At 46.3% G+C, this 24,533-nt stretch overlaps 1 pseudogene across 1 annotated transcript in view; it reads left to right on the top strand.

Annotated features, from left to right (window-relative positions):
• Positions 1-24,533, top strand: part of LOC310922080 (hephaestin-like) — a 44,075-nt pseudogene that overhangs the window by 8,891 nt on the left and 10,651 nt on the right. The window contains exons 2-10 of the transcript XR_014592769.1: positions 6,636-6,733; positions 10,309-10,553; positions 17,491-17,703; positions 18,283-18,453; positions 18,788-19,042; positions 19,545-19,713; positions 20,901-21,040; positions 21,843-21,978; positions 22,136-22,341. The product of XR_014592769.1 is annotated as a hephaestin-like (transcript). The remainder of the gene's footprint in view (positions 1-6,635; positions 6,734-10,308; positions 10,554-17,490; positions 17,704-18,282; positions 18,454-18,787; positions 19,043-19,544; positions 19,714-20,900; positions 21,041-21,842; positions 21,979-22,135; positions 22,342-24,533) is intronic.

Genomic DNA, 24,533 nt, shown 5'->3' with positions numbered 1-24,533 from the left:
CGACCGTGTTCACAGATTCCCGTTACGCTTTTGGGGTGGTTCACACGTTTGGGAAAATATGGGAAGAGAGAGGATTGATAAACACGAAGGGAAAGAGTCTGATCCACGGGGAAATAATTAGGCAAATCTTAGAAGCAATTAGGGAACCCAAAGAAATCGCAGTAGTCCATGTGAAAGGACACTAGGCAGGACTACAATTCCAAACCCGCGGTAATAACCTAGCTGATCAGGAGGCAAAAAGGGCAGCATTGCTCATGGTGAGCATCCTCGAGGTGATCGGGGAAGAGAACCCCAAAATCCAAATATGCCTCTCTGAGAGGGACATTGAGGGATTCAAAAAGATGGGAGGGGTCTTGGAGAGGGGAAAATGGAAATTACCCAATGGGAGGGAATTGGTTCCAAAGAACGCAGCTAGAGGAATCCTGAGACGACTGCATGAACAGACTCACTGGGGAACATGAGCGTTGGCAGATCAGTTCCTGAGGTTTTTCGGATGCAAGGGAATTTTTGAATTAGCTAAACAAGAGGTGCAAGGGTGTGTGATTTGCCAGAAGGTGAATCGATCGAGATCCAGACAAACGGCCTGGGGAGGTCGTCCCCTTTCATATAGACCGTTTGAAAGGATTCAAGTGGATTTCACCGACTTACCAAAGGTTGGGAGGTACAAATACCTATTGGTAATAGTGGATAAATTAACACATTGGGTGGAAGCATATCCAAGGGCAAAAGCTACAGCCCAAACAGTTTCCAAAGTATTATTAGAGGAAATAGTCCCTAGATATGGAATTGTTGATTGTATTGATTCGGACCAAGGGACACATTTTATGTCAAAAGTCATAAAACAATTAACAGAGGCTTTGGGAATCAGATGGCAATATCACACCCCCTGGCATCCTCAAAGTTCGGGACAGGTGGAAAGAATGAATCAAACCTTGAAATCTCAACTGGCAAAGCTCATGTTGGAGACAAAAATGTGTTGGGTGAAATGCCTCCCCCTTGCTCTGCTTAACGTGAGAACCATGCCACACTCCGAGACGGGGCTGTCCCCCTTTGAAATGTTGTATGGAATGCCATACAAGCACGGAATGCCGCTGGGACATCCTCGAGTCGAGGATGTGCAATTACAACCTTATCTTATTACTATAAACAAAAATTTACAGGAGCTCCGAAGGCGTGGACTTATTCCCCAAAGTGCCTCTCTCGTATTTGCAATCCATCAGATTCAGCCGGGAGACAAAGTACTGATCAGGACTTGGAAGGAACTTCCTCTCGTCCTGCATTGGGAAGGACCATTCCTAGTACTGCTCACCACTGACACCACAGTCCGAACTGCAGAAAAAGGCTGGACTCACTCGTCAAGGGTGAAAAAGATCGAGGACTCAAGAACCTCGGATTGGAAGGTCACCACCCCTCCAGGAGAACTAAAAATCAAGCTTCAGCGTCAACCTAAATGACAAGTCAGATAAGTTGTATCACCCCGGACTGTGAATGTTTCCCTTTTATTCATTTTGATTGTGTGTATTGTAAACAAGTTTGGGTCACCCATTGTTGGGGAGGGAATCGACCAAGGGGTCTTTGTACTAACTGTTTGACTGAGGAGCAGGAGAACACTAGCCGTCTCTTAATACTTGCCACTCGAGCCGGACTTTTGGAGTTAGATTCTCCTGAGTGGTATCAAATTTACAAAAAGGGGATAAGAGGAAAATTGGACGCCAAAGCAGAGATTTTGGCGATTGAGTGCCGGAGGACCATCAAGGTACCGTGCAGAGGTGACACAATTAAGTTATCTAGGTGGGCAACCTATAAAAGAAGGTTTGCTATAAGGACTACACGGGCCCCTGAAGCATACCCTTGCTGCCGAGAAGATGGTTTACCCCGCCGTATGTTTACATACGGGCGAAGGGCGAGGCAGAGGGGTATATCGGTGGGGAATCCTGATTGTCCTGAGTCTAGCCATGTGCTGGACCAAGGGGGCCCTTCCAGAGGCACCCCTAGGGGAGAATCCCCCCGTGAAGTGTGAGTGGTGCTTAACAGCCCCCGAAACCGGACTGATAAAGGACTGCCCTCCGGGTAAGCAGCTAGGTAATTGTTGGGCCAATGGCACTCGATTTTATCTCTGCGAATCGGAAGGGAGGGTCCGGTGCCAACACTCAGGGGTAAGTTTTAAGGACGGACAGTTCAGAGTCCCTGCTGAAACAAACACACATGTTAGACAAAAGCGTAAACTCGAGATTCCGCCCCCGGTTCCAACGTGTAGTCAGTGTAATAAAACTGTTTGGGTGGGAGGAAAAAGGCAATCTACTTTCCTCGCCTATTTCAAGGTAAATCCTCTGTGCTATGATAAGGCAAAATTAAAAATATGCACCATGGGTGGAAAGTTGTATTGGGAGGGAAGGAATCTCAAGCATGAGGAAGAAGGTTCCTTTAACAACGAACCCCTTGTTTTTGACCTATTACAAAGGGATGATAATCGTGTATGTTTACAGTTTGACCAAACCTTTTGTTTCTCGAGAAACGAGGAGGGGATGGACCCTGAAAGTAAAATGAAACAGGTAACTTTAGAATTAAGGAGACAGGAAGCTGAGGCCAGAAAGAGGAGGATTGAACAGGAGAGATTGAAAACGCTCAGCAAACAATATGAGCAACTGGAAAAACAATATGGTGATGGGGGATTTCCAGCTCCTAACCAAAATCTCTTTATAGAGTTGATGCAAGAAATAGCCACTGAATTAGAACTATCAAATTGTTGGATCTGTGGGGGATTGAAGTCAGCTGAAAGGTGGCCCTGGAAAGGAGAAGGACTAGCCCCAGAACAACTCCTAACATGGGAGGGTTCAAAAATATCCAAAACCATAAAAAGGCCAGAGGGATGGATTCTAGAGAAAAGAATAATTGGCACTATATGTATTAGCTGGGAAGGGAAGGAGTTTACCAACTTAGTAGGTTATACACCATGTATAAACACACTAACGATAAATTCCAATGATAAATCGAGAATCTGGCAACCTGAACCACCCTCCGGATATTGGAGCAAAATTCGAGAAAAGAATTGTGAGTGGTTCGAGACAATGGAACTATGCTGGCACAAGAATCCTGGGGCTAATCCTTTCCAAGCCTTAATGGGTCTGAAAGAATACTGGGATGAACCAGCTAGGACAAATGCTGGCTGGAAAGCGCCTGATGGAATATATTGGATATGTGGGAAAAAGGCGTACAGTGAACTTCCCAGAAAATGGAAGGGGTCCTGCACCCTAGGTATGATTAGACCCTTTTTCTTTACCTTACCCTGATCCAAAAGTAATTTGATAGGGGCCTCTCTCTTTGAAACATTGAGTCGAAAGAGAAGGGAAATTAGGCAAGAACTACCTGTAGCCGGAGGCAACCAAAAGTGGGGGGAGGAGGAGTGGCCCGCGGAAAGAGTCATTAAGTATTATGGGCCGGCTACCTGGGCAAACGATGGTAGTTGGGGATATCGGACGCCCATTTACCTCCTCAATAGGCTGATACGGCTGCAGGCGGTAGTAGAGGTGGTTTCAAACCACACCTCGGATGCCTTAGAACTTCTGGCCAAGCAACATTCGCAAATGAGGGCTTTTGTATATCAAAATCGGCTCGCCCTCAATTATCTACTAGCTGAGGAAGGAGGAGTATGCGGCAGATTCAATGAGTCAGAGTGCTGCATCGAGATTGACGATTACGGGGAAAAAATTAGAGGATTAGCCGCAGAAATTAAAAAGGTGGCCCATGTACCAGTCCAAAAGTGGAATTCAATTCTTCAGGCCTCATGGTGGGATCAGCTCTTTGGGCAAGGAGAGTGGTGGAAGAAATTAGTATTCTTCATAACCTGTTCTATTGCAGGCATTATTTTCCTCCCATGTTTGATCCCCTGTTTCATCCGACTAATTCACTCAGTCGTCCAAGGGATGCAGATAGCCTCCCTTCCCCTAGACCCAGAAGCCGCACAAGGAAAAACAGTTTCCAAGCTAATGAAGCTAGAGGAGGGTGAAGGGAATGGGAGAGCTGCGGCAGCTCTGAGGAGGTTTGAAGAGGGACAGATACTCCAACAAGGTGATGAATCCTCACAAGAGGACTGGGAAGACTGTGACCTTAATTGGAGTTAAGGTCAAGATAAACAAAAAATACGAATTTTTAATCTGATGAATTATTAGATTGGGGACTGTGATAAATCTGGTGTAAAAAATCGTAAATAAAATAATCAAATGTATAATAGAATGATGTTAATAAACTGTAAATCTAGTAGGTAGAAATCTGTATCTCAAGTCTCCGCGGCTCCAGTTGTGAAACAGGACAAGGACCATCAGATCAAACAAAGACGCTAGCCAGCCCCGATAAGAATCACATCCCTTCCAATGCAAGGAGAATTCCTTCTTGAACGGCGAAGCAGAATTCCCCAACGCCCTGGCACGATATGCATACCGGAATCAACATAAGGCTGACTGGTACAATTGGCATAAGAAAAAGACCTTCCCGGAACGGATTCACGGGACTTAGCAAATCCGGGAAGGCCATCTAGAAGAAATTTGGACTATTTGGCCCATCCTGGACACCTGTACTGCCTCAGGGCAGAAAAATCCTATAAATCAGCGAACTGAGAACCGTTCAGGGTGGATTTGGGCGACCTGTACCTTGGTGTGCAGACCCCTCATCCACCCAGCGCGGCGCTGCTAATATCCTATTTTGTGGTTTTCTCTTTTATTGGTGATTGGTATCGTGTTATTAATAAATTGTTTCTTTGTTAATCCGATATTCGCCGTTGCATTTATAACATACACTAAGAGGAGAAAAATAAGCAAAGACAAAAAAAAAAAAAACCCAACACAACTTAATTTCTAAAACCAACTCTCTCACTACAAACTGTTCATTTTCTACAAACAATGTAAAGAGGCAAAACTCAGAACTCCAGGTCAGTACCACTTATAAAACAGTCTTTCATTCAGTCTTTGAGAGAGAGAAGTCACTCCTGTGGTTTGGTAACTTTCACACAAAAGCAGCCCACCCAGAGAATCTGCATCTGTGGAACTTCGCATATCATGTAGCCTTTCCCATGACTACCTATGGGCCATTGATTTCACAAATTGGGGTGGTACCTTTTAAAAATGAGCTGTTTCAAAAGAAAAACCCAACCAAACAAAAACAAAGGATCTTTTTCAGCTCAGGGAACAGAGATGGTCTCACTTCTTCACTGGCAGAGGGCTTCTTCTCATCTCTGTTCAACCTCTCATGGGGGCACAAAAATATTCACTCAGTTCATCACAGATACCTTTGCTCAAATCCACAAATCATCTCCCCAATTTATATTGTCCACGATTTAAAAGATTGTATGTTGTAGTCTGCATTTTGAGTTTCTAAAGTTCTGTATGGTTTTGTTATCAGTTCTGTAATGGTTCATCCCTACAAACCCCCCTTTCCCAAATCCCTGTCGTTTCCCCTTACAATAGCCCTCTCCCAGTCATTGTAATTCTTCACTGATAAGACCCATTGCCACACCCTAAGGCTTGAGTGCTCTGGCAAAAGCTGGTGACTCAGCCAGGGTTCAGGTATCCCCACTCCCCTTTTGCCCCAAAATAGCCATGCCAATGCCCCCTGTTCCTAAGTCACTCCCCTTCATTCCTAGAGGTAACGCCCCCTATACTTAAGGGCATGTAAGCCCCAGAATCTGGCACTTGCACCTGGGCCTCGGGCCTGAATAAAACCTTCCTGATCCGCAAGTGTGAGTCTGCTCCTTCTTCCAGCCAGGAACACGTCTCTGTCTGGGGTTTGGACCCACAGATACAACTCGTTTATGTGGTTATCGGAGGAGCAGGGCTGGCTGGTGGACAGCTCCAGAAGTAACCATAATTATCCTGTTACCAAAATCCCTAGGAGATTTTTAGCCTAGAACCAAGGCAACTCGTCATCTCTATCACTTAAAAAAGTCACTCTTCCTTTACTGACTTTGAGATCTCCATATTGTCCCTTTACATGTCTCCAACTTGGCCTTTTTTCTCATCTCTGAGAAGGGTTAGGGTTTAAAGTCTCAATCTGTGTCAGGAAAGAGTTAAAGCTTGCCCAGGCCGGCAGTGGTCAGGTGATCTCTGCCACGGCAACTGCAAATGTTTCAAAGCCATGCCGGTGGGGGGGGGAAAGCTGATGGATACCTTGTCTTCCATCCCTCAATCTGATTGCACCAGCCGTTGGCAGCTGCTCTGTAAGGCCCAGTGTAGAGTGGAGGAGGGAGAGATCCTACCCTCCCCTGGGGCCAGGGGTGCCGGCAGCCAGGGGGGCCCAGGGCATGGTCCTAGCACAACCCACCCCAATCCCTGCCTCAGCCCCAGACACACAGCCGGCCCTGCTTCCTCTGCAGGCAGTGGCTTCCGGAGTCGCGGCCCAGGGCCTAAGCTGAGCTCTCCTCAGCCAGCCCATGTGTTACCTACTCGCCGGACGGACGAGGGAGAAAAGAGGAAGTCTCCAACCTAGCTTCAGCTTTTATATGAGCATTACCAAAAGTCACCTTCTGTTTTCTAAATGGTCAGAACTGCATGTCAATCTAAAACCTGCCCTCCCATAGGTCCCTGTCCTTTCCATCGAATTCCAAGGTCCTAGCAGAGAGATACTGTTTCAACCCATGACAGAGTGTCATCCGAATCTATTACTTGGGGATCCATGAGGTGGACTGGAACTATGCTCCAACGGGGAGGAATGTGCTTGCTAACCAGAGTATTGCACATAACCAGTATGGTCACTTCTAACAAAATTTAGTCTGGGGCTGGCTTTAAGCTGTAATTTGATGTGTAATTTAATGCAAATATTTTGGGGCATCTCACTAAGCAAGAGACACTCCCATAGATTCTGATTTTTATGAGCTTAATGTTTGTTTTATGCTCCTGTAGTAAAACCTGTGTCAGTGGGAAAAGGGATGATTAGTCTGGAGAGTCCAGAGCCCTCACACTAGAGAGAAGTGTATGGAAACCAAACATGGAACAGAAAATAGAGGAGATACAGAACAGATTGTTCTAAAATTGCCCAGATTTTGCAATGCTCTACCCTGGAGTTTCATTTTGCTTAGTTCCACCTGGTGATCAGCTTGTTTATCCTGAAGCAGGATGACTTTTCATCTTTATATAAATGACTTCGCTGAGCCAGCTTGTTTCCATTTCAGTGGAATTTCAAGCCTTAGACTTAATGGGACTTCCTGCATGGGATTTTAGGGGCTGTTTCAAAAACATTTTTGTTTTTCTTGCAAAAGTAAATCTGGAAACGGCAATAATTGGTTTGAGTTACTATACGAACAGTGTTTTGGGTTTAGCTTTCAAAATATCAAGCCTTTTTCTTTAGTCAATGTTTTTTTGTGTGTGGTTTGTTGGGTTTTTTTTTTTTTTTTTTTTTTTTGTTTTTTTTTTTTTTAAGGTTTCCATAGTGTTTTAAAGGTGTCCTGGTTTGGAAAGACAGGTATCTGCTAAGGAAGGCAGGAGCCTCCCTTGAAATGCAGAATGTGAACCCCCTCTCTAAGGTTTTTTATGTTTTTTTTTCACCCGAGATTCCAAAGGCTGGTGGTTCATGTGGGCTTGAGGGAGTGATTTCCCCTCTTGACCTCTGAAGGATTTAGGGTCTGCTGTCTGATTCTGTGTCTCTGTGTCTGTGCTGAGCTCGGTGCAGCACGAGAATGATGAGGAGTCTCAAGGTCTTGGTTTTCTTGGTTTCTCGCGTTGTTTATTAGTTCTTATCTTACAATTCTCAGTGTTTGGCCAAGATGTTCACAGCAGCCTGGACACGAGGTGACTCCCTTGTGTGATGGGAAGTCACTACCTCTTATACAGATAACTATGTACCCATTATTTACAATTCTGTGCCAATGTCTATCACCTATACTAACAGGGTCATGTCTACTTTGATCTAATCCACTGAAACTACTTTGTGCCCACGTCACTGCAGAAGATGGATGCCAAGGGAGAAGAAGAAGAACCCAGGGCACCACCCTAAAATCTCCATCTTGTCCCTTTGCATCTACATTCTAAAAATCCAAAGCTACAAAATCTTCTACACAGTGATAACTACACTACTCTCAGTAACACCTTTGTGACTTGCAATTCTTCTCTCTGTTGGATGTTTTTCACATGGACCAAAATCAAAGACTGTGTCTTTCTGGGCTCTGTGCCAGGCAAACCCCCCTGCACAGATTCCAGACCCTCTTTTTCGGGTCCCAGGCCTCTCTACCAAGGTCTGTGACCATCCAGGGCGCCCAGAGGGATGCCCTGGACTCCAACACCCCTCCATCCAAATTATTATAATTTTGAAATTAAGGGACTCTCAGGCAAAGATATGGGATTAGGAATAACAGTTCTTTACTAAGAAAATTAAAATAAAAATTTAGTCATACCAAAAAAGCAAACAAACAAACAAACAAAAAAAACACTGACAGAGTCAGAATACAACCTGACACCCTGTTGGTCAGGGTGTTGGTAGCAGTCCAATTAAGTCCTCCTGGAGTGACAGATGTGGTTCTGTTGAAGCAGAGATGATCCTGTAGAAGGGTGTAGTTTTCCTCTGAAGGTCCAGTGGTGGTGAGATGGGTCCAATCTTCCTCTGGGAATCCAGTGGAAACAGGCTGCCTTGGTGTTCTGAGTCTCAGATTTTATCCAGGTAGGAATGCTTAGCTCCTCCTGCTGGGTGGAGCATCTCACAATGGGATGATGTAATTTTATCAGTCATGCAGTGAGCTTTAATGGCCCATTAACAGAAGATATCTCCCTGGAGGGAGGATGGGTCACGGAAGAGATAAAGAAAACTGCCCCACCTATTTTTAACAGATGGTAATAGAATACATACTTTTGGTTACATCTTGTATTGCAACCTAAGACAAAAGGCATTTGTTCTTTTTTTTCCTTGCCCTCATTTTCTGTGGCAAATATCTGGTATTTTTTGACCTGCTCTCAGTCCTTTACCCCTTCATAATAACTAACACTCAGGTTCAGACACCTCATTCAGAAACAGCACAGCGGGAACAGGAAGGGTGTGCAGAATCATTAAAGTCTGTCAGTTTAGCATAGAAAAGTCTCTGTTCTCTGGAGATGCTGTGGAGATGTAAATAAGTTCACAGGAAACACTCCAAAATTCAGAATTAATAAAGATGTTACTGCTGACTGTTAAAGTCATAATTAATGCAGTGGATTTTGTTTGGTTTCTCTCATAATACATGAAGAGAAGGAAGTGAAATCCAGAGCCATTGAACTTAAAAGCAATTTAAAAACTGTTGTCACTGCAAACAGTTAATGGGACCTATATGTACAATGATTGCAGAAATGAAACTGCTGGCAATTAGAAAGGGATGAGATGTTGATATGATTGATAGAGGTAGAAAATTATTTCAAGGAGGTGTTTTTTGTTGTTGTTCTTAGGAAGAAATTGACTGTGTGGGGAAAAAGAGGCACATCTGTATAATGAAGTGTGAATTATCTTAAACTCTTTGCTGATAATGGCTGCAGGGATGACTTGGCAAAGGGCTGAACTCTGTATTGTATAGCCAGGGCTGAGTCCTGCATGTTTTTGAATGATGAGGCCAATGCTTAATATATGGGTCTCCACTGTTCATTCTCTGAGATATGCATTAGAGTTTACCTCCCTTCCAGGGCTGCTCTATTGCTGCGGGTGATCTATCTGAAGGAGGAAGTGAGGGGAGTGACCTTGGCTCTCGTTTAGGCTGGTTTCACTAATACCTGGACTGTGATTCATCTCTTATCTATTAAGAATTATCCATAAAGAGCAAATATGCTTGTGAGTTAAACTTTAGTACCTGTATGAGATTTTAACTCTGGAAGCTGGTTATGTGCTGGTATGTACCTGCCTGACTCGTCTGCCACTCTGGAAGGAATTTGGAAACTGTTAAGTAGAAAATCATCTTTCAGAGTTCAAATTTTGACCAAAGAGCTCAGGACTCCACTCTACCTGTCTTGTGATTTAGCTGGAAATGCCACAAAGGAATTGAAGTGAGATTTGAAGAGCTCAGTGAAGACTGAAGGAGGCATGAGAAGGGTTCTCCCTGTGACACCCACATGGGATTGTCTGGGAAGCACTGTCCTTCCCATTTCTTTTTTTGCAGGGCACAGTTCAAGGTGCATTTTGTGTCTGTTGGTGAAAAGCTGGGGTTGAGGTTGTGGCCATGCATGGGTGGCTTAGAGCATTCCAGGGTCCTCTAATGCCAAAGCTTTCACCTGTACCCTGGAAAGTGGAGTGTCACCATCACTCTGCTGCAGTATTGACCAGCTGTTGTTGATAATGACGACTCAGTGCCTTTACCTTTGAATTCAACAGTCAGGTCTCAGCATTCCTGCAGTCTGGGAAAGACAGGGTGGGAAGCATGTACAAGAAATCTGTCTGTAAGCAATACACGGACTCCACGTACACCACTGAGGTCCCCAAACCTGTCTGGCTGGGGTTCCTTGGGCCTGTCATCTGAGCAGAAGTAGGGGATACCGTTCAAGTACACCTAAAAAAATTTGCTACTCGACCGTATACAGTCCATCCTCATGGTGTTTCCTACAAAAAGGACTCTGAAGGTAAATGAGCTACTGCCGTCATGGAGACAGATTTTTCTCACTGGGAACTTAGGAGTATGCATGGAGAACTGTCCCTAAAGCCCCAGCTGGAAAGCAACTGCATTTGGGTGTTTGGTGAAGACTCCATGTGTTGGGTGTCCTGGTTTAGGATAAATTAGGGGAGAACCTCCAAAAGGAGTCCCCTAAAAAACAAACCTCCACCACCCCTCCCCCCAGCCCTGGGTTTGGGAAGGAATTTCTTGGAGGAATAGTGGAAAAAACCGGTTTATTGACAAATGAAAAACACTCCCCAACACAAGGGAAAAGGAAAACAATGCTCAAGTTACTGTGAAGGGAGGGCGAAGAGCTTCTTTTCTTTCGCAGGCCCCGGAGATCCCCAGACTTCTCAGGTCAGGTCCGGAGCCGGTCCAAATCTTCGGGGGGGGGGGGGGGGGGGGGAGAGGAAAGAGAAAAAGAGAAAAGGGAAAAAAAACCCAGAAGCTGCGAAAGAAGCAGCAGAGGCAGCAGCAGCAGAGAGGCAGCAGCCGAAGCAGCAGCAGCAAAGAGGCAGCCCTGCCACGGCAAACCAGCCCGCCGAAAGGGGGGGCAGCTGTTAGACATAACAATGTAGTCAAGATATGGGATAGGAGGCATCGTCAACCCAGAACATTCCACCCCTTATCCCATATTGTGGACATACAATAAAAAACTTTCATCTCACTTACTCAGACCTTCGACTCTTACACATTTCCATCCATCTTACTTGCTCAGACCTTTGACACTTATACGTTTCTTTGTTTTATGTTTGAGTGATCTAATGCACAGACAATGGTAGTAACATTTAGCATATATGAGTCTTACTTTACATTTAGATCTTTCTGAGGTACACATGTTGTTTTATTTTTCTGCATTATTTACTATGTATAATTTGGTTTTTGAGCAGAGATAATTTTATGGATGGGTTTGCTTGTACTTGAGGCAGGGTTGATTTATACTGTCTTTTTAAACAAACTTTTAACATGGGCCACTGGGGGCTTTATTTTCATCTACTATATTAAGGAGCTGGGACTGAGCAGGACCCGCTCGGTTGGTGGAACTTTGGGTGTTAACTAACTAGGTGGCTTTGGCTAAATGCTGCTTTTAGTTTTTTAAGGACCCCCCACCCAATGCTTTTAGGGTGGTTTTTAACAATCTATTGTACTTCTTCACTTTACCTGCAGCTGATGCATGGTAGGGGATATGGTACACCCACTCAATGCCATGTTCCCTCGCCCAGGTTTTAATAAGATTATTTTTAAAATGAGTCCCATTGTCTGACTCAATTCTCTCGGGAGTACCGTGCCTCCAAAGGACCTGCTTTTCAAGGCCCAGGATAGTATTGCGGGCTGTAGCATGAGACACAGGGTAGGTTTCCAACCATTCCGTGGTGGCTTCTACCATGGTCAGCACATGGCGCTTGCCTTGGCGGGTTTGAGGCAGTGTGATGTAATCAATCTGCCAGGCCTCCCCATACTTATATTTGGACCATCGCCCTCCATACCAGAGGGGCTTCATCCGCTTGGCTTGTTTAATGGCAGCGCACATCTCACAGTCATGGATAACCTGAGAAATGCTGTCCATGGTTAGATCCACCCCTCGATCTCGTGCCCACTTATAGGTGGCATCTCTACCTTGGTGACCTGAGGCATCATGGGCCCATCGTGCTAGGAACAACTCTTCCTTGTGCTCCCAGTCAAGGTCTATCTTCAACTCCCCTATCTTTGCAGCTTGATCTACCTGCTGATTGTTTTGCTGCTCCTCATTAGCTCTGCTTCTGGGGACATGGGCATCTACATGGCGAATCTTCACAGGTAGTTTCTCTAACCGGGCAGCAATATCCTTCCACTCTTCAGCAGCCCAAATTGGTTTTCCTCTACGCTGCCAGTTCGCCTCTTTCCATTTCTTCAGCCATCCCCACAGAGCGTTGGCTACCATCCAAGAATCAGTATACAGATAGAGCCTTGGCCATTTCTCTCTCTCTGCAATATCTAGGGCCAGTTGAATGGCTTTGAGTTCAGAAAATTGACTGGATCCACCCTCTCCTTCAGTGGCCTCTGCGACCTGTTGTGTGGGGCTCCATACAGCTGCTTTCCACCTCCAACTCATCCCTATGATGCGGCAGGAACTGTCGGTGAATAAAGCATAATGTGTTTCCTCTGCCGGCAGCTGGTTGTATGGTGGAGCTTCCTCAACCCGGGTCACTGGTTCTTGTTCTTCATCTGTGACACTGAAACTTTCACCTTCGGGCCAGTTCGTAATTACTTCCAAAATTCCAGGGCGATTCAGTTTCCCAACTTGGGCACATTGTGTAATGAGGGCAATCCACTTGCTCCAGGTAGCACTGGTGGCATGGTGGGTGGAGGGAACCTTTCCTCTAAACATCCACCCTAATGCTGGTAGTCGGGATGCCAGGAGGAGTGGTGCTTCTGTACCAATCACCTCTGAAGCAGCTTGGATTCCCTCGTAGGCGGCCAAGATTTCCTTTTCCGTTGGGGTGTAGTTATCTTCAGACCCCCTGTAGCTCCGACTCCAGAATCCCAGTGGTCGGCCTCGGGTCTCACCAGGTACCTTTTGCCAAAGGCTCCAGGACAGACCATGACTCCCAGCTGCAGAGTAGAGCACATTCTTCACATCTGGTCCCATCCTGACTGGGCCGAGGGCTACAGCATGAGCCATCTCCTTCTTGATCTGGGTGAAAGCTTGTTGCTGCTCAGGGCCCCAATAGAAATCGTTCTTCTTGCGGGTAACCAGATAAAGGGGGCTCACAATCTGACTGTATTCCGGAATGTGCATCCTCCAGAAACCTATAGCACCTAAGAAAGCTTGTGTTTCTTTTTTATCAGTTGGGGGGGACATAGCTGTGATTTTGTTAATGACATCAATAGGAATCTGACGCCGTCCATCTTGTCACTTCACTCCTAGAAACTGGATCTCCCGAGCAGGTCCCTTAATTTTACTTTTTCTTAACAGCAAAGCCAGCTTCCAGGAGAATTTGGATGATTTTTTTTTTTTTTTTAACATTTCTGTTGCTGTGTTTTTTTACACAATTATATCATTAATATATTGTAAATGTTTTGGAGCTTTATTCTTTTTTAGTGTAGCTTGAATTAGTTTATGACAGATGGTAGGACTGTGTTTTTACTCTTGGGACAGTCTGTTCCAGGTGTACTGCACTTTCCTTTATGTAAAGGCAAACTGAGGCTGGCATTTTGCTGCCAGAGGAATAGAGAAAAATGCATTTGTGATGTTGATAGTGGCGTACTACCTCACTGCCTTGGATTTCAGCTCGTACTGCAGTTCCAGCATGTCTGGTACGGCCGCACTCAGAGGTGGAGTTACTTCATTCAAGGCACGATAATCTACAGTTAGCCTCTGTTCTCTGTCAGATTTCCGCACAGGCCAGATGGGGCTGTTGAAGGGTGAGTGGGTTTTGCTGACCACTCCTTGGCTCTCCAGCTCTCGAATCATCTTGTGGATGGGGACCACGGCATCTCGAGTTGTTCTATATTGCCGCCGATGCACTATTGAAGTGGCAATTGGTACTATTTGTTCTTCTTCTTTCAAAAGTCCTACTGTGATTGGGTTCTTGGACAGTCCAGGCAAGGTGTTCAATTGCCGAATGCTTTTTGCCATCACAGTTGCTATTTTGAAGGCCCACCTGAACCTTTTTGGGTCTTTAAAATACTCACTCCGGAGGTAATCTATGCTCAAGATGCATGGGGCCTCTGGGCCAGTCGCAATAGGGTGTTTCTTCCACTCATTCCTAGTCAGGTTCACATCTGCCTTCACCAACGTATAGTCCTGTGATCCCCCGGTCACACCAGCAATAGAAACCGATTCTGCCTCTACATATCTCGATGGGATCAATGTACACTGCGAGCCAGTGTCAACCAAAGCCTTATAGTCTTGTGGCTTCAATGTGCCAGGCCAACGAACCCACACAGTCTAAAAAACACGATTTTCTCTAACCTCTACCTGGCTAGAGGCAGGGCTCTTCTAAGCATGATTATATGTCTTAGAGGTTCCTTCAAGGGGATCAGACATGTCATCATTGACATCATACTTGGCATCTTGGCTGCGAACAACTGGAGCTGCTCTCTGTTTAGTGAGACTTCCTCTTTGAATCTTACCTTCCTTCAAATTGCGTACTCGTTGTGCCAGAGCAGCAGTGGGTTTTCCATTCCATCTCCTCATGTTTTCTCCAGATTCACGCAGGAAGAACCACAACTCAGCTCGTGGGGTGTACCTTCTCTCCCCATCAAAGGAGCGCCTGCGTTGGATACCAGGGCCTCTAATTTGCACAGCCGAGATTTGGAGGAAGTCCTCCTTAATCTCTTCCCTGAGTTTCTTATGATTCTCCTCTATTTTGTCTTCTAATTTCTGCAGTCGTGTTTCCACAGCTGCAATTCTGGCATGAGTTGGGCCATGTACAGCATCAGCATATGCTCGAAGCTTTTTCGCCATATCGAGCACAGTCTCATCTGTCTCCTCTCGCTTCATTATTGCTAGAGCAGAAGCGTATTCAGGTGGCCCAAGTCGCACAAGTTTCCTCCACATTACAGGTGTACATGCTACCAGGTCTGGATTCCTAGTTGTTATGTCATCTGAAAAAATGAGTTCTGCTACCGCCATCTCTCTCAGACGTTGGATCCCCTGTTCTATGGTACTCCACTGTGTCTGCTGCAAATAGAGGTCATCTGCACACAGGTATCTTTGTGCTACACCGTCCAGAATCTGTTCCCAGAGGCTGTGAGGACTAGCCTCCCTCATCATGCCCTGGTCGATGACCGGATCAAGTGACAGAGATCCCAAATGCTTCGCTTCAGTGCCATCCAGAACTGTAGCCTCCCCTGCAGCATCCCAAAGGTGGACTAACCAACTTATTATAGATTCATCAGGTTGTCACCTGTAATCCTTTCTTAGGCCTCGAAGGTCCTTCAGGGAAAAGGAATCAATATTGGCTCCCGAACCTACACCCCTCAATGTGGTTTCTGATTTTGGTGAAGGTCCTTCTCCTGGATTATCATCATCATCTTCCACCTTGCGATCGGTCTTACTTTTACACTTTCCGCCTCTTGTATTAGCAGCAACAGCCCTTGGTGAGGCCTACTGTCTGATTCAGCTACTGGCCTGGAGCCTGGGATATTAGCTGCAGCCTGAGTGACTGGGATGGTAACTAGTTTATCTCCCTGTTCCCTTTCTTCTATCTGCTGCCCTTCAGTATCTAGCAGAGTACGATAAACATATGCCAGGGCCCAGCTCACTGCAATAATCCTTTTCTCCTTAGTATTACCATGGCACTTCTCTTTCAAGTACTTTGCCACCTCAGCTGGGTTCTGAATTTGTTCAGATGGGAAGTCTCAGACTATAGGATCAGAGAATTCCTTTAAAATTTGACTCATATCTTCCCATTTTCCACTCCACTCAAGATTTCTCCTACTTGGCTTTGCCTCTAAATCAGAAGTCTCATTAGCCCCTTTGGAAATCTCAGCTTTCATTTTATATAAACTGCAGACAGTATAGAGGAAACTTACTAAATTAAATGCCAGAAAGATGGTCTTTTTAACACTCAGGGGAAACTGAATATTTTCTAATAGAGATATAAACAATTCAAAGGAGAAAAAGGAAAACAAAGGCTGAGAAAACTCTTCCCCTGCTTCTCCCCTAACAAACTGAGTGCCCAACCATAACAACGAATCATACACTCCTGGAACAGATTCAAGCATTTTTACAGCCCTCCTGTAAATCATCACAAACAAGCCCAGCCCAATGAATATTCTGGTTAGTGTCCCACAGTTACAAGAACTACATATTAGGAGCAATACCAGAGCTATTTCTGGGTAAGGAATTCACCCTAGGTACCACAAAGGTATTAAGACTTCAAAAAGCCCTAGGGACTAGAAATATTGGCAGGCTTCTACCCCGAATGACATTATGAGTCCAGAAAAAACCATACCAATACACCCACAAAACAATTAGAACCACAAATATTATTATTAAGGTTTTTTCCACTTTCTCTGGCCCTTTTCCGGCCAACGCACCAAAAAGTGTGCTGGTTTAGGATAAATTAGGGAAGAACCTCTAAAAGGAATCTTCTAAAAAAACAAACCTCTACCACTCCTCCCCCCAGCCCTGGGTTTGGGAAGGAATTTCTCAGAGGAAAAGTGGAAAAAACCGGTTTATTGACAAATGAAAAACACTCCCCAACACAAGGGAAAAGGAAAACAATGCTCGTTACTGTGAAGGGAGGGCGCAGAGCTTCTTTCGCGGGCCCCGGAGATCCCCAGACTTCTCAGGTCAGGTCCGGAGCCGGTCCAAATCTTTGGGGGGAGGAAGAGAAAAGGGAAAAAAAAAAGGAAAAAAAAACAGAAGCAGCAAAAGAAGCAGCAGAGGCAGCAGCAACAGAGAGGCAGCAGCCGAGACAGCAGCAGAGAGGCAGCAGCCGAAGCAGCAGCAGCAGAGAGGCAGCCCCACCGTGGCAAACCAGCCTGCCGAAGGGGGGGCAGCTGTTAGACATAACAGTGTAGTCACGATATGGGATAGGAGGCATCGTCAACCCAGAACAGTTGGGTTAGCAGGGTCATGGGGCTGGAGTCCTGACCTGGGCCCAGGTTTCTTGATTTTAGAACCTCCAAAACACTGATCAACTCTAGAGATTGTAGAGAGACTGACTGTGGGGGAACGGTGCAGAATTGAAGGCAAAGCAGCACCAGACAGAATGGAAATAATCCTGCTGACTCTGTGCTGACCTGCTTACTGGGCAAGTTGCCTTACAGTGGCTCTGTGCCTCAGTGCCTTTGAGGAGGTGATGATTAAACACTATTTCAGCCTCGGGATAGTGAGTCTCAGTTCAATATAGGGTTACATGTGGGGGCATCTTGGCTCTTGAATGGATGTTGTGATTGCTCAATTGTTCTAGGATCCCTGTATCCTGATATGTCCCCCCAGGATCAGAAGAAGGATGATGCTGTTTTCCCACAAAGGAATTACATCTATACTTGGACTGTCCCTGAAGGTCACAGTCGAACTGATGATGACCCAAACTGCTTGACCTGGATCTACCACTCTCATATTGATGCACCAAGGTACATTACATCTGGATTAATTGGGCCTTTACTTACATGTAAAACAGGTAAAAACACCAAGAGAAAGCAGCTGAGGTTTGCAGTTCCATAATGTAAAGGTCTTGTGGTGACATAAATAAGGATAGGATGTAAAGATACTCTGGTGTGCAGCTCCCAGCTTCAGGGGGAAATGCAACTTGGTTAGAGAGGACAGTACCTGGGTTCTAGCTGGATTCTGGTCATTGCATTGTCATTATCCCTTAGTGGTTGAGCAGGTGAGCTTTCAGGCCTCTTGATCTGAGAGCTGCTTGAATCCATGATAAAAGCAAGACTCTTGTGAAAGATCTACTTTGTGTATTAAAGACATGGTGACTGGTTGGTTTCAGCAGGAGTGAGAAATCTGAAGGTGTTGTAGTTGAGGCCTGCAGTGGCAGAGCTGCTTGGGAGAGAGAACTATACAGGCAGGGGTATATTGGAAAAGGATGAGCTCGCCGCTCTGTGGTGAGCTGTGAGGATGGTGGGAAAGCATCTGTCTCCAACTCATGTGACAAGACTTACTCTGCTACTGCTGTTTTAATCTTTTGCCTGATGTATGATTTTCTGCATGAGTGTTTTTCTGCATTGATTCCTCTCTCCTTTCACCTCAGGAATGCTGACTGGCAGCTCTCAAAGACGCTGGAATGTGGACGTTGATTTCTTTCTGATGTTCAGTGTGGTGGATGAGAACCTAAGCTGGATGAGAACATTGCATCATTTTGCATATCCTGGCTCTGTAGACAAAGAAGATGAGGAATTTCAGGACAGCAACAAAATGCACGGTCAGTGTCACCTCTGTGAGGCCACTGTGTCTGCTGAGACACTCAGGAGTGTCAGTGCTCCAGGATCTGCTCTGAGATCATGTGCTAAGGAAATATCTCAGGGACAGGGCAACGACTCCATAAAATGGAAGTATTGTTTTGGTTTTATCTTTGGCTTGAGTGAGCTTTTATACCCTTTGTTTTAGGAATGAGCTGTGGAACTGGGCTCTCCAAAGCAGAGGAGGAGGAGTTCTGGTTAGGTCCATCCTCCTGTGGTGTCTGTGCTGTCAGCTGCTGACAGGAGCTCTGAAAGCCCCTTTTCTGCTCTCAAATTTTCGCTTGCTTGGTTTTGCAGCTATTAATGGTTATGTGTTTGGCAACCTCCCTGAGCTGAAGATGTGTGCTGGGGATTCTGTTTCATGGTACCTCTTCGGGATGGACAATGAAATTGACGTTCACACAGCCTACTTCCATGGAGAGACACTCAAAATCCGGGGCCACAGGACAAACGTGGCCAGCCTCTTCCCAGCCACTTTTGTTACAGCAGATACGATCCCCAGGAACCCTGGGAGATGGCTGCTGCACTGCCAGGTCAATGATCACATACAAGGTAAAGCAGAGGGTGGAATATGTCCTGGACTCTGTGTCCTCTGTTTTTGATGTACATGATGTACAGTGTGGTAGGGAGCAGTGCCTTGGGCATGAAAAATGTCCCCAGATGAGTGGGTGATGCCTTGTCTTGTACAACTTGGAGTGGGCTGGTTACTAATGTGCAGGGCAGCTTTGATGGGGTTGACTTGTACCATGATGTGATGTTTGATGTTTGGTACAGCTGAAATCTGAGATGAGGCAGTGCCTTAAGAGCTCTGGTCCCTGTAAGAGGCACTTGCATGATAGATCTGAGGACAGCAGAAGACTCTAGTCACTCTTTGTCCATACTTCCATAGCATCCAGTATCTAAGGATGGAAGTTCTGCTCACTGACACAAAACTCCTTGCTGTGGAGTCACTTGTCCCATCCATGTGCCTTTTGGGATGGTAGAGGGAAGGTGGGACTGCCCATTAGGCTGGATGGAGGGGCTAAGTGAGTGTCCACCTTTGTGTCTTGGGCAGCTGGGATGGGGGCACTCTATGAAGTCCGGCCCTGTTCTCAGCAAGCTGTGGCACCCAGCCTGGATGGGAGAGTTCAGAAATACTTCATAGCTGCCAAGGAAGTGCAGTGGGACTGCAGACCCTCAGGGCTCAACTGAATCAGTGAGAAGCAGCTCAGTGACACAGGCAGGTAAGTGAGAGGCTGCTGGGCTTGGGCAGTGTTTGGGGAGTCTGGACTGTATCAGGAAGGCTTCTCAGGAAAATGTGGAATTTCTTTATTTTCAAAATACATGCCTGCTGTTCACATGAGGTACATTTCCTGGGATGGCTGATCACCTCATCTAGAAAGGGAGGTGGCTGTAGCTGGACTGCACCAAGAGCAGTACAGGTACCTTGGGGCCTTCCCATGAGAGTGCAGTGTGGCACAGCTGTACCCACAAGCAGCAGAAGTCGCAGAAGATGTGCAATGTGAGCTGCCACATTTGTCTCTGGGCTTCATTTCTGCTTGCTAACCTAGCAAGCCTAACCTAGGAACAGATTGATCTATTTGAGAAATTATTCAAAAAGCCCCTGGTGCAGTAGACACAGGGTGGCAGAGCTGGCCTGCAGATGGGCCTCAGGCTGGTGTTGCTGCAGGAAGCAATTTCTAGGAAATCAGATTCAAGGACTTGGATGGCAGCCCTCCATCCCATGGTCAGGTGACTGGGGTAGCAGTTGAGAGACTTCCCATTCAGTCTTTGGCTAACTGAAAGAGAGATTCTTCTCCTTCCACAGAGATTACTTCTCTTCCCTAGTAATCTGTTGGAGAGGATATACCTTATTCAGATGGAGAAGAGGAAATGCTATGTTAACCCATAACAAGTGTTTAATTATTTACCCAATGCCATGCAGCAAGCCTTGCAGACCTTAGACCTGTGAGCTGGCCGTGTAACTGCACTGCCTCTCCTGCAAGGCCTGTTACTTATATTTGGTGAGGGTGGTAGTGGAGGAAATAAATACCTTTACAGCTGTTTATTTTAGTTGCGATTTGGGCTGTCCCCAGCTTCTGAAGAGATTGGAGTTCTAGCACTGCCTTCCCACTGACTGCACTGCAGTTTTCATTCCTTCACACATCTTGTGTAGTGATGCTGATCACACCTGGTAGGCTCACCTGGGAGAGGGCTGTGTGCTACAGGTGCTCCCTGAACACACAGGCGGATAAGTCTGTAAGGGCAAAAAAGCTTTGCAGAGTCAAAGCTGTGCTTGTTCCAAACTAGAGGTGCTGTCCTTGTCTGAAATACTGCTTGATTTGGAGATGCTGATGGCCTTGCCAGCGGGAGCAGGGGAACAAGGCTGATTTTTCTATGACATGACCTGACATTTGCTTTTTGCATTTAGTCCTGCTGAGCAGTATTTCAAGCATAGTCTCTACTGAATTGGGAGTGTCTATTGGAAGGCAAAGTATGTGGAATATACTGATGAGAGCTTCCGTGAGGAAAAGCAGCAATCAGAAGAAGAGAAACACCTTGGAATACTTGGTGAGAATCATCCAGAAACACAAATCCTCTGTCGGTGTCTGTGAAAAGGATGCTGATGCTGGGAGTGCCAAGTGGCTGTACCTCTCTGCTCATTTTGAAGGGCAGGGTGGGGCACAAGTGGTGCTTCACAAGAGTCACATCTGAGAGCAAAGGGAACAGGCTAAAGTGCAGGGTGGTAGAATGGACAGAATCAATTCAGGGGTCATTCCGAAGGTGTTCCAGAAGTAAGGGCTGAGTGACACAGTATAGTGTGTGTGATTAGAGCTAAACAGGTCACAGCAATAGCTCCTGGTTATGTGTTTTTGTCTGAGCCCCTTCAAGGCATGGTGCAAACCCCATGTTCTCACAGAGAGCTTTCTTTCCTGAGTGGGTGCTCGGGGACAGGCATGGTAAAGGTTCATAGCTCCTCTCTGGCTAGCTGCGTCGTGGGCTTACAGACTCTGGTGGGCTTGGAGCATCTCACACCTCTGAGGCACATATTTTGGGTGGCTGAGGGGGTCCTTACGTAGGTGGGGGAGAGATGTGGGCCTATCCTGAGGGCATTCCAGCACATCTGGCTGTTTTGTTACTTCCCTGTGTGAAGGTGTGATGCCTCTCTGAGTTCTCCTGTGGACCCAAACTGCTTTCAGATAATCCTTGCCAGCCCCTGCTCCCACTGAGCTCCCTTCAGCAGCAAGGCCAGGCCATCTGCTGGCTTTCATCTTTGGCTCTGCAGCTTGGAGGAAGGTGCCCTGTCTGCTTTGGTTTGCCTGATGGCCTGGGGAAATGCTCTGTTGCTGATATCCTCTCTGCTATATTCTAGGTCTGGTGATCAAAGCTGAAGTTGGAGACACCATCCTGGTGACATTTTTTAATAAAGCCTCCTGGCCCTTCAGCATCCAGCCACATGGAGCGTCCTATGGGAAGGCATCAGAAGGGATGTGGTACCATGATGGTTGGTGGATACCTTTTCTTGAGTACACCCCCATCAGAGGTGCTGAGTATTTGGTTGACATGAATGAAGTAAAGCCTGCTCTGAAAGTAGCTGGTGAGAAGGTATAACCGAGTTTGTGCAGGGACTCAGGAATAACCCTGTAATCCCTGTTTTAAATGCTTGTCCCAGAGTGGGATTTCTGTGGAGCCACTGCACAACTTCACGTACTGCTGGACTGTGCCAAGGTATGTAGGGCCCACGCCCAGCAACCCTCCCTGCCTCACCTGGATGTACAGCTCAGCTGCCAATCCTGTCAGACTCCAGCTCAGGTTTAGTGGGGCCTCTGCTCATCTCCAAGTTGGGCAATTTGGATGACAATAACAAGCAGGTAAAGGAGTTTTCCTGCCCCATTCCTACCAGATTTTTGCTTTCATGTAGAGAAAGGAAGCATCAGCAAAACATTAGGGAGCATATTAAAGACAAATTTTCAGTAGTGTAAGTCCAGGAGAGTCAAATCAAAGCCTTGTTCTTGGCCGAGTTAATGCTGGTACAGCTGGTGCCCAGGTCTTGCCTGGGAAAGGCCAGTAGTGTTCTGGGCTCTCAAGAGCTGCCCTTAAAACAGTTCCTGAGTGTCGCCCCTGATTTTCTTGCTTTCAAGTGTTTGAACTTTTGCAGCACCATTCTCACGCTGCTTGATGTAAACAATATGTATTTTTAGAAATTATCTTGTGTTTTGCATAGTTCTTCTCTGAGAGGAGAACTTGATTGAAAGTAAGAGTGACCAATCAGGTCAGGAGGTTGTAACCTCCTTGGGCCAATCCTGGCCTTCTGTAAAGAGTGTATATAAGTATGGAGTCGGAGAAAAATAAAGAAGCTTTCCATGTTTGACCCTGCTGCTGCCTGCTTGTCCTCTGTGAGGGTCCACACCCATGTCGCAACTTGTTGCCTCTCTAAGTGAAGGGGTAACACCTGAGCTCTGCTTTTAATTCACAGACAAACTTGGCTGAACAACTGTACCTTGGAACAGTTACCTTATAAGTAACTCTTGTCCTGAGGCTTGTGTAGCAGGCTGCTTTCAGAGAGGCATGTGGAATAGTCCTTGCAGTCCCAGAAACACTGAAAATACATTTTTGCTTACAGGTGTTCTGCTTGGGTGATGCAATACTTTGATGTTTGGGTGAGCCTCATTTATTCTACCAGAGAAGTTAATTTTCAAGCAGAGCTGGCTGCAGAAAAGCATGTGAAAATCCATGACATTCTTATGTTTTTGATAGAGAGGTGAAACCTGAAGGGCAGCAAGAGCTTCGTCTTGGAATTTCACTCAGGAGTAGTCTATTCCTGGCAGTAAATCTAGGGAAGACAGTAAATTGATATCCCTAGGGAGGTACCAGACAGAGGAGCAGAGCCTTGTTGTGAAAGACAGCAGATGGCAAATCAAACCCCCACTGCTGTCCTGCAGCGTGGCTCAGGGAGCGGTGACAGATCTGAGGACTGCTACCCTCAGAGCCTTCCTGGGGTGTGCTGTTGTGTTATTTAGGAGTGGAGCTGGAGCCTATATCCCAATAAGCCTCTCCTGTGGAAAGGCCGCTTGGGGAAACTCAGGCAAAGCAGTCAAGCTCATACATCCACACACACCACGTGGCTAGCACAGCTAGGAGAGGCAGAAGGCCTTGACACCAGATCAATTCCAGCAGGTTTATTTCCAGGAGCCAAAGGGAGACTGAGAGTCAAGAGGCCAGGTCAACTGCTTGTCCCTGCTCAAGTATGGGGTTCAGCAGCCAATGACCTTGACGTATGGGGGTGGAGCAAAGGGCAGGTAAGGTCAGTATCCCATAGGGAGAACAAGGCCAGTCACCGGGTCCCACAACCAATGGAGACACACCGAGGAGAGGAGAAACCAAAGGGCCAGGGGCATTGGGGAGGGGGGGAGAAACCGGGGCAAACCATTTGTACAGAGCAACATTGAGAAGTCCCCTCTGTCAGGCTGGGCAGGTTAACTATGGTCTGTCCTGCCAAGGCCAGACTCTGGGTATTATGTTGAGAGGCTGCAGGGATTCCACACTGGAGGATCTCACATTCAGTGGGGGCACCATGTGACTTAGGAGTGCAGAAGAAATCAACATGCTACCCAGGGTGGAAATGTGGATCTGCTGAGCAAAGAGGATTGGGAATACATACAGTCCTCAAGGTGAAGGAGCTGTGATAATGATAAACATGGGCAGGTATTGGAAGGGTGTAAGCAAGAGACAGACCTTTGTAAATGTAAGACAGGGAAAAATCACCTGGGGTGGCAATTCTGGCTCCAGAATCTCAAGCAAACCTTTAATGAATGCTTAATTGTAGAATGTGCATGGCCACTCTGCTGTACCTGTGTGCTACAGCCTGGGAATTGCTCACCTCAGCAGGCTGGCTGCCTGTGTGCTGCTGGGGACAGTGACACCAGTGAGAGAGTATGGACACCATCACAATGTTCTTTTAGTGGGGAAACACTATGCATTTCTTAGGAGAATTAACACTCTCAAGGATTTAGGGTAATTAAAAAATTCCCAGTCCAGGCCTGTGATAGGAGGCAAGAGGGAT

Source organism: Zosterops lateralis (assembly GCF_965231275.1).
Source record: "Zosterops lateralis genome assembly, chromosome: W".
NCBI classification, from domain to species: domain Eukaryota; kingdom Metazoa; phylum Chordata; class Aves; order Passeriformes; family Zosteropidae; genus Zosterops; species Zosterops lateralis.
The sequence above is the reverse complement of the archived record's forward strand: the minus strand, read 5'-3'. Positions and strand labels throughout refer to the sequence as shown.